The following is a 6547-nucleotide window of genomic DNA, read 5'->3' as shown; positions in this document are numbered from 1 at the left end:
GGAGTGGGGGTAGCGGTTTAGGGAAGGGGAAAGGGGGGGGGGGGGTGTGAACGTGACGCCACTGCACTTCTTGTCCCTCATTGATAACTACGAGTCCCTCTGCCGTGGCGGCCCGTCAGATTTAAAGGATTGCTGCACCCTGCAGGGAGAAGACTCTCGCGATTCAGGTAAGCGGGAGGCGGATGGGGCACTGTGACCATGCTTCATGTCACACCCGAAATATGCCCTTTAACACCGGGGTAGGTAGACTCCGGGCCTCCAGCCGTGGTGAAACTACAAAAACCATCATGCATCTGCCTGTGGGAGTCTTGCAATGCCTCATGGGACTTGTAGTTGCACCGCAGGTGGCGTGCCAGACTTGACCCACCCCTGTATTCTATATAGCCAGAAAAAGGTCCATCTTCCATCAAACATTAATAGAGCCATGTGGCTGTGTTCCCGGTCTGATACGATCTACATGATATGCAGGCCCGGATCCCCCACAAGGCCACCGAGGCCCGGCCTCAGGGCGCAGAGGGGCGGCAGGGCGCAGAGGGGCGGAGTCCCCCGACAAGTTGATTTCTACATTTAGTCCTGCTTTGGGAAGGCGGGACTAAATGTAGTGTGGGGAAGCCGCTTGTTCGTTTACAGGTGATCGCCGCGATGTCGCCGCGATCACGTGTAAAATGTGTGCATCTAACCCCGCTGCTCCGTGTAGACAGCGAGAGGGGAGAGCTGTGCTAGAACTCCTGTATTGGAGGGGACGGGTTCAATAAAGAGAACCTGTCACCTCCAAAGGCTATCACACAGGGGGGCTTGTTAACTTTATTGCTATCACACGGTGGCTAGCTAAGTGAAAGAAAAAAAATAAGAAATAATAATTAAATAAAATAAAAAGGTGACTAAAAAGTAAAAAATTATAAGAAAAAGATTAAAAAATAAGATAAAAAAACGTGCAAAAACAAGACGCGTGATGTCGCACATCGCAAGTGTGAACGGCGGCTGAGGGCCCAACACATCACCACAATGCACATAGTGTACAGTGGCATGCTGCAACGCATTGCAAAAAAATAAACACGTGTTGAGGCCTCATTCACACAAATGTGCACATTTTTTACTTCCACTGGGCGCGGAGCCTGAAGCATTGTTATTCTTACTGATGGGGGGGCATTTTCTACTCCCACTGGCCATGGCCTGACCCCCCCCCTACAGTTTTAAGGGAAGTGAGCTGGCCCTTTGTACAGAAAGTTTAAGGACGCATTCTCTATATAGCATTCTGGTATTGCTTCGAACATGGTGTCAGAGTTCAGTCAGTTGGCTAACGTCTATTACACTGGGAACAATGGCACTGCTGTAATTAAAGGAGAACTATGAGGGGGGAGGGGGAGGGGCTTTTCACTCACCTCATAGTTCTAGCCGACCTGTGACAATGAGACTGTCACAGGTCGGCTCAGTAGATCGGGAGGTGAGAGAACACATACCGGCGCTCGCTCACCTCTCGATCCTGTCACTGCTCTCTGCCGTGACAGCGGAGGGGCCGATTCCCCCCTCCCCGCTCCGATCTGCCAGCGCTGACTGGCGGGACGGACGGGGGAGGGGGCGGGTACAGCTGGCTCCGCCTCTAGATAGGCAGAGCCAGCTGTCACTCACGCAGCTGGGCGGATCCCGGCACAATTGTTGGGATCCGCTTCAGCTGCGGCGTCTCAGTATACCGCGAGCTGTAGCTCCCTATATACTGAGCCTAGGGTGACGGGAGGACGCTAGTTTATTTCCTCCCGTTACCCTGAGGAGAACTATGGGGGAAAACACTGACCCCATAGTTCTCCTTTAAATGGTCGCTCTGCAATTCTAGTTTTCACCAATAGGAGGCGTTGCAGGTAAAACAAGTAAAACTCAAGACATGTGAGCAGGGGGCTACCCCTCCTCGCAGTAACTTGGAGTCTATCTGTATCCGTCGAAAGATGTTTTTGTCCTTTGAAATCACGAGTGTGGCCCCAGAACTTTTCAGAATGGGAACCAGTGGGTTTAGGATACAATGGAGGCCGGAACACCAAAAATGACTTAGTGACATGAAACCCTCAGATTGTGTAACATAAAACAATAGTGTAATGTGCACCGCACTGTAATCCATGGTTGTTTCCCTTCTCTTTGCTGCTTTTCCTTTTAAATCCTCATGTCTTCTCATGCTTGGGGAGAACTTCTGTTTTGCAGCAGACTGCCTTGTCTCCGGAATGGATACACGGTGTCTGTGTATAGGTTTGTATAGGCTTGTAACCTGAGCCGGCACTACAGGAAGAGGCACTCAGCTGCAAAGGGAAGTTCTCCCCCAGCATGAGAAGACATGAGGATTTAAAAGGAAGAGCAGCAAAGAGAAGGGAAACTACCATGGAGTACAGTGCGGCGCACATTACAGTATTGTTTTATGTTACACAATCTGAGGGTTTCATGTCACTTTAATGTTTGACAGAAAGGCCACATGTCCTCCGTCATCTCCGCAGTCATACAGAAGGATGATCAGGCCACACGGGATTTGCACAATGTGACTAATAACCGGAATAATTCCTCATGGTCAGCACACATAACCCGCGGAGCAGCAACAATCAACCAATTGCCACAATGAAACATTTCATATTCCCGGAGCGCAACTTTTCTATGTGCCAACAATGTACAGAGAGCAAGGAAATAGTGAGAGCAAATGTCGTCCTTAAATTCTGAACTTGTACTGAGGAAGCTGTGCCGGGAAGTACAAAGCAAAGTCGTTACCGGCATACCGTGCCTGGTTCTGCACTGTGCCTCTGTATGGAAGCTGCCATCTTGGTTGAGGCGGAGCTTTAAAAAGGAGAACTACGAGGGGGGTGGTGATTGTCATTCATCCTCATAGTTGGAGCCGACGTGTGACAATGAGACTGTCACAGGTCGGCTCAGTAGATCGGGAGGTACACATACCGTCGCTCGCTCACTTCTCGATCTATCCCTGCTGGGATTCCCCCCCTACCGTCGGATCCTCCAGCGCTGACTGGCGGAACGGACGGGGGAGGGGGCGGGTACAGCTGGCTCTGCCTCTAGATAGGCAGAGCCAGCTGTCACTCACGCAGCTGGGCGGATCCAGACAGTAATGCCGGGATTGGTCCCGGCTGTGGCGGTCTCAGTCTGTAGCTCCCTATATACTGAGCTTAGGGTGACAGGAGGACGCTAGTTTGTGACCTCCCGTTACCCTGAGGAGAACTATGGGGAAAAGCCCTGACCCCAGAGTTCTCCTTTAATTGCATGGGACAGTTGTACAATATTATATATATCACTGTACATATCCATAAGAAGAATATTTGGAAGTTGCGTCACGTAACGCGTGGAGGACGCAGCAGATCCCGCGGACGGCGAGGAAGAAGTTAACGAGTCTTCTGTGTGCTCAGCATCCTGGTAACCAAAGCAGAAGAAGAAGTGTGGAAAGAGTTGGCGGAGAGCAATGTCCTGTAGTAACCTTTCCCCGAGAGACGCCACCGCTGCCGAGATTACAAGCTGCAGAAATACCGCCGCGGTTATCTGAGCTGCGCAAGCCCCAGTAACTCCCCTACCCCACATGGGAATACAGTCTGGAGAGATCACACCGTCAGCAAGGCATTCAGTAAGATGCCCCCCTCCCCCCACCAAGCAAAAACAAAGACTTAAAGCTGAACTACAGACACAAAAACATTCGTTTATATATTGCTCAGAAGCCACAAAGAAATACAAATCCGATTGAAAACCCAGATATTACCTTTAAAATATAGCAGTGACATCATCACTGTGCTGCACATGGCCTGTGCAGAGAGTAGAGCTGTGGGAGGGACCCAGAAGGCTCCACCCACAAAAGGAAAACAACAGGAGGGGGCAGAGATGAGACCAGTCACCCTGCACAAGGAGAGAGAGCAGCAGTGGGCGGTCTTTATTACAGGAGGGGGCGGAGACAAGACCAGTCACCCTGCACAAGGAGAGAGAGAGAGAAGCAGTGACCTAAGCCAGTGCAGGGATTGGCAGAGGGGGGTGGGGGATGGAAGCCAGTGCAGGGATCGGCAGAGGGGGGTGGGGGATGGAAGCCAGTGCAGGGATTGGCAGAGGGAGCTTGCAGACACTGAGCGGTTGGTTAGGTAAATGAGTCTGGCAGCTGCGTTCATGATAGACTGAAGGGGGAGGAGCCTGTGTAGTGGAAGGCCAATGAGGAGGGACGAGAGATAACAAGGGAGTATGCCCATACCTCAGTACGCACCTCTGTACGCAGGTGCCTGTGCATTGTACCCATCATGCACTGCAGGCTTTAATGCTGAAACGTAATCAATGCACATTTCGTATTTCACCAATTTGGGTCTATTTATGACATTTTTGTGGACGAGGCCTTTAAGAAAGATGAAAGCTCTCCTTTACACCCCTGAGATGAGGTCACCCGAATGTCTCCGCGTCATCTCGTGCCAAGTGAATTCCCGGCGAATAGCCAACAGCTGGAGGAAACCCGAGCGCTACAATCGCATTACCAAATGTCAACAGGTTAGTCCGGACCGGCGACATATTTCTGGGACACGAGTGCGCATGAGCATGAAGGAACATGAGCATGTGCGGCGGTCACATGAAATAATACATATAGGGCGGGTTCAAAACCATTCTCTGCTCCAGATCTGCCCGCAGTTCCAGTGCATTTCAGACCAGACAACATGAGACCTGCCGGATTTTTCTGGTCTGGTCTGGAAGGGACTGCGCTGGTGTGTACAGAGGCCAGAAATACCATAGGGATACATTGGGATGCATTTTGGGTCCGGAAACAATCTGGTCTGGTGATGATCTGGATGTGGTGTAAATGGGCCCATAAGCATCACACAACACGTCCTCCTGGTCAGCTGCCTCTCACGCCTACAACCGGTACAAACAACAATATGAAACTTAATCTACAGAGAGGAAGCCCGCGGGCAAGTACATCGGCAGACCGCGGGCAAGTACATCGGCAGACAGCAGGCAAGTACATCGGCAGACCGCGGGCAAGTACATCGGCAGACCGCGGGCAAGTACATCGGCAGACCGCGGGCAAGTACATCGGCAGACCGATCGATAGTCACAACCAGTACATTATAGTCTACAGAGCTCAGTGGCTCAACTACCGGCTCCAACATGGAGTAGGTCACTGCTAGGCTCTGACCAGGCCACAGGAAGGAGAAAGCTACAATGCCGCTCTGAGGTCTGACTTTTGGTATGTGCACATGTTAAATCAGAGCCGGGGCCAGAGCGGACCGGGGGGGCCAGAGCGGACCGGGGGGGCCAGAGCGGACCAGAGCGGACCAGGGGTCAGAGTGGACCGGGGGCCAGAGCAGATGGAAGCAACCTTCTGCCGCGGGTAATGACTTGGCTTCATGCTGTCAGGCCGGCTCGATGCCAATTGGCCGGGAAGCCGGGTAATGATGTTGGCTTCATGCAGTTTGGCTGGCAAGCCGGCTTCCCGACCAATCAGCATCGAACCGCCTTCCTGGGCAATCAAGAAGCCAGGTAGTGAGTAACGACACACCGTCGGGCTTCCTAATTGCTCAGGAAGCCGACTCCATGATACCGGAAGTACCAGTATCGGAGTATCGGTACTGGTCAGTACAGAAATATAAATATCGGCGAGTCCCTAGCTTTACCTCTTCCCTTCTCTATCCAAAGATGAAAGAAAGACTCCAGCTTCCAAAGGGCGGGCCAGGAGGAGCGGTCGCCTGTAGGCAGACTACGGTAGCCTACAGCACGTTGTGCGTCTGTACATTATCCTGTAGTCTGAATAAGGGAGAGCGCACAACGGAGTGACAACGCTACCACAGGAATAACAGGTGTAGGCGGAATCTCGAGGCCCGCTCCAGTCATTGGTTTGGCAACTAAGGGCCATCAAGGGCTGAAGGCTTCCAAACCAGTGCCTGGAGAAGGCCTTGTGATCCAGCCCATAACCATCCCCCCTTCATGAGATGTGGTCCATACCTCCCAGAATCCCTCCAGGTGCTCTGGAAGGCCCAACAGACCCACAATGACCTTCCACTTTATATGACCCTCAAAATACTGTTGCTGGACAAATACAAAGGGCGTGGTGCTTTCCTCCATACATTCCAAGTCATCAACAGCTCTGTCCACCTGGGGGGGTTTCGGACATCCCCCTTCCAGCTCCCTCCTGTTCTATGATGATATATAATAAAATACGAGCAGGGAGAGTGGACTCCCATTGTGATGGTCACAGCAGGAGCTCCGGCACAGAGATATCACCAGAGAAGATCTAGAGCTCCCTGTAATAAAGGCCGCTCACTGCTCCTCTCTCTCCTTGTGCAGGGTGACTGGTCTTGTCTCCGCCCTCTCCTGTAATAAAGACCGCTCACTGCTGCTAATCTTTTTATTAAAAGACTCAAGCAACGTTTATATAAAAAAAATAACAAAACATAACCATAATATTAACTGTACAGAAACAAAACCATAAATATACAGTACACCACCAAAATTATATACACACTGTATATACAGACAGGCAATAAAGCCTAATCTCCCACCTCACAGCCTGTGCCCTCACCTACACACCATGCCCCCACCTAAC

The sequence above is a fragment of the Nanorana parkeri genome, unplaced genomic scaffold (genome assembly GCF_000935625.1).
Source record: "Nanorana parkeri isolate BGI_ZX_2015 unplaced genomic scaffold, ASM93562v1 scaffold2023, whole genome shotgun sequence".
Classification (NCBI taxonomy): domain Eukaryota; kingdom Metazoa; phylum Chordata; class Amphibia; order Anura; family Dicroglossidae; genus Nanorana; species Nanorana parkeri.
The sequence above is the reverse complement of the archived record's forward strand: the minus strand, read 5'-3'. Positions refer to the sequence as shown.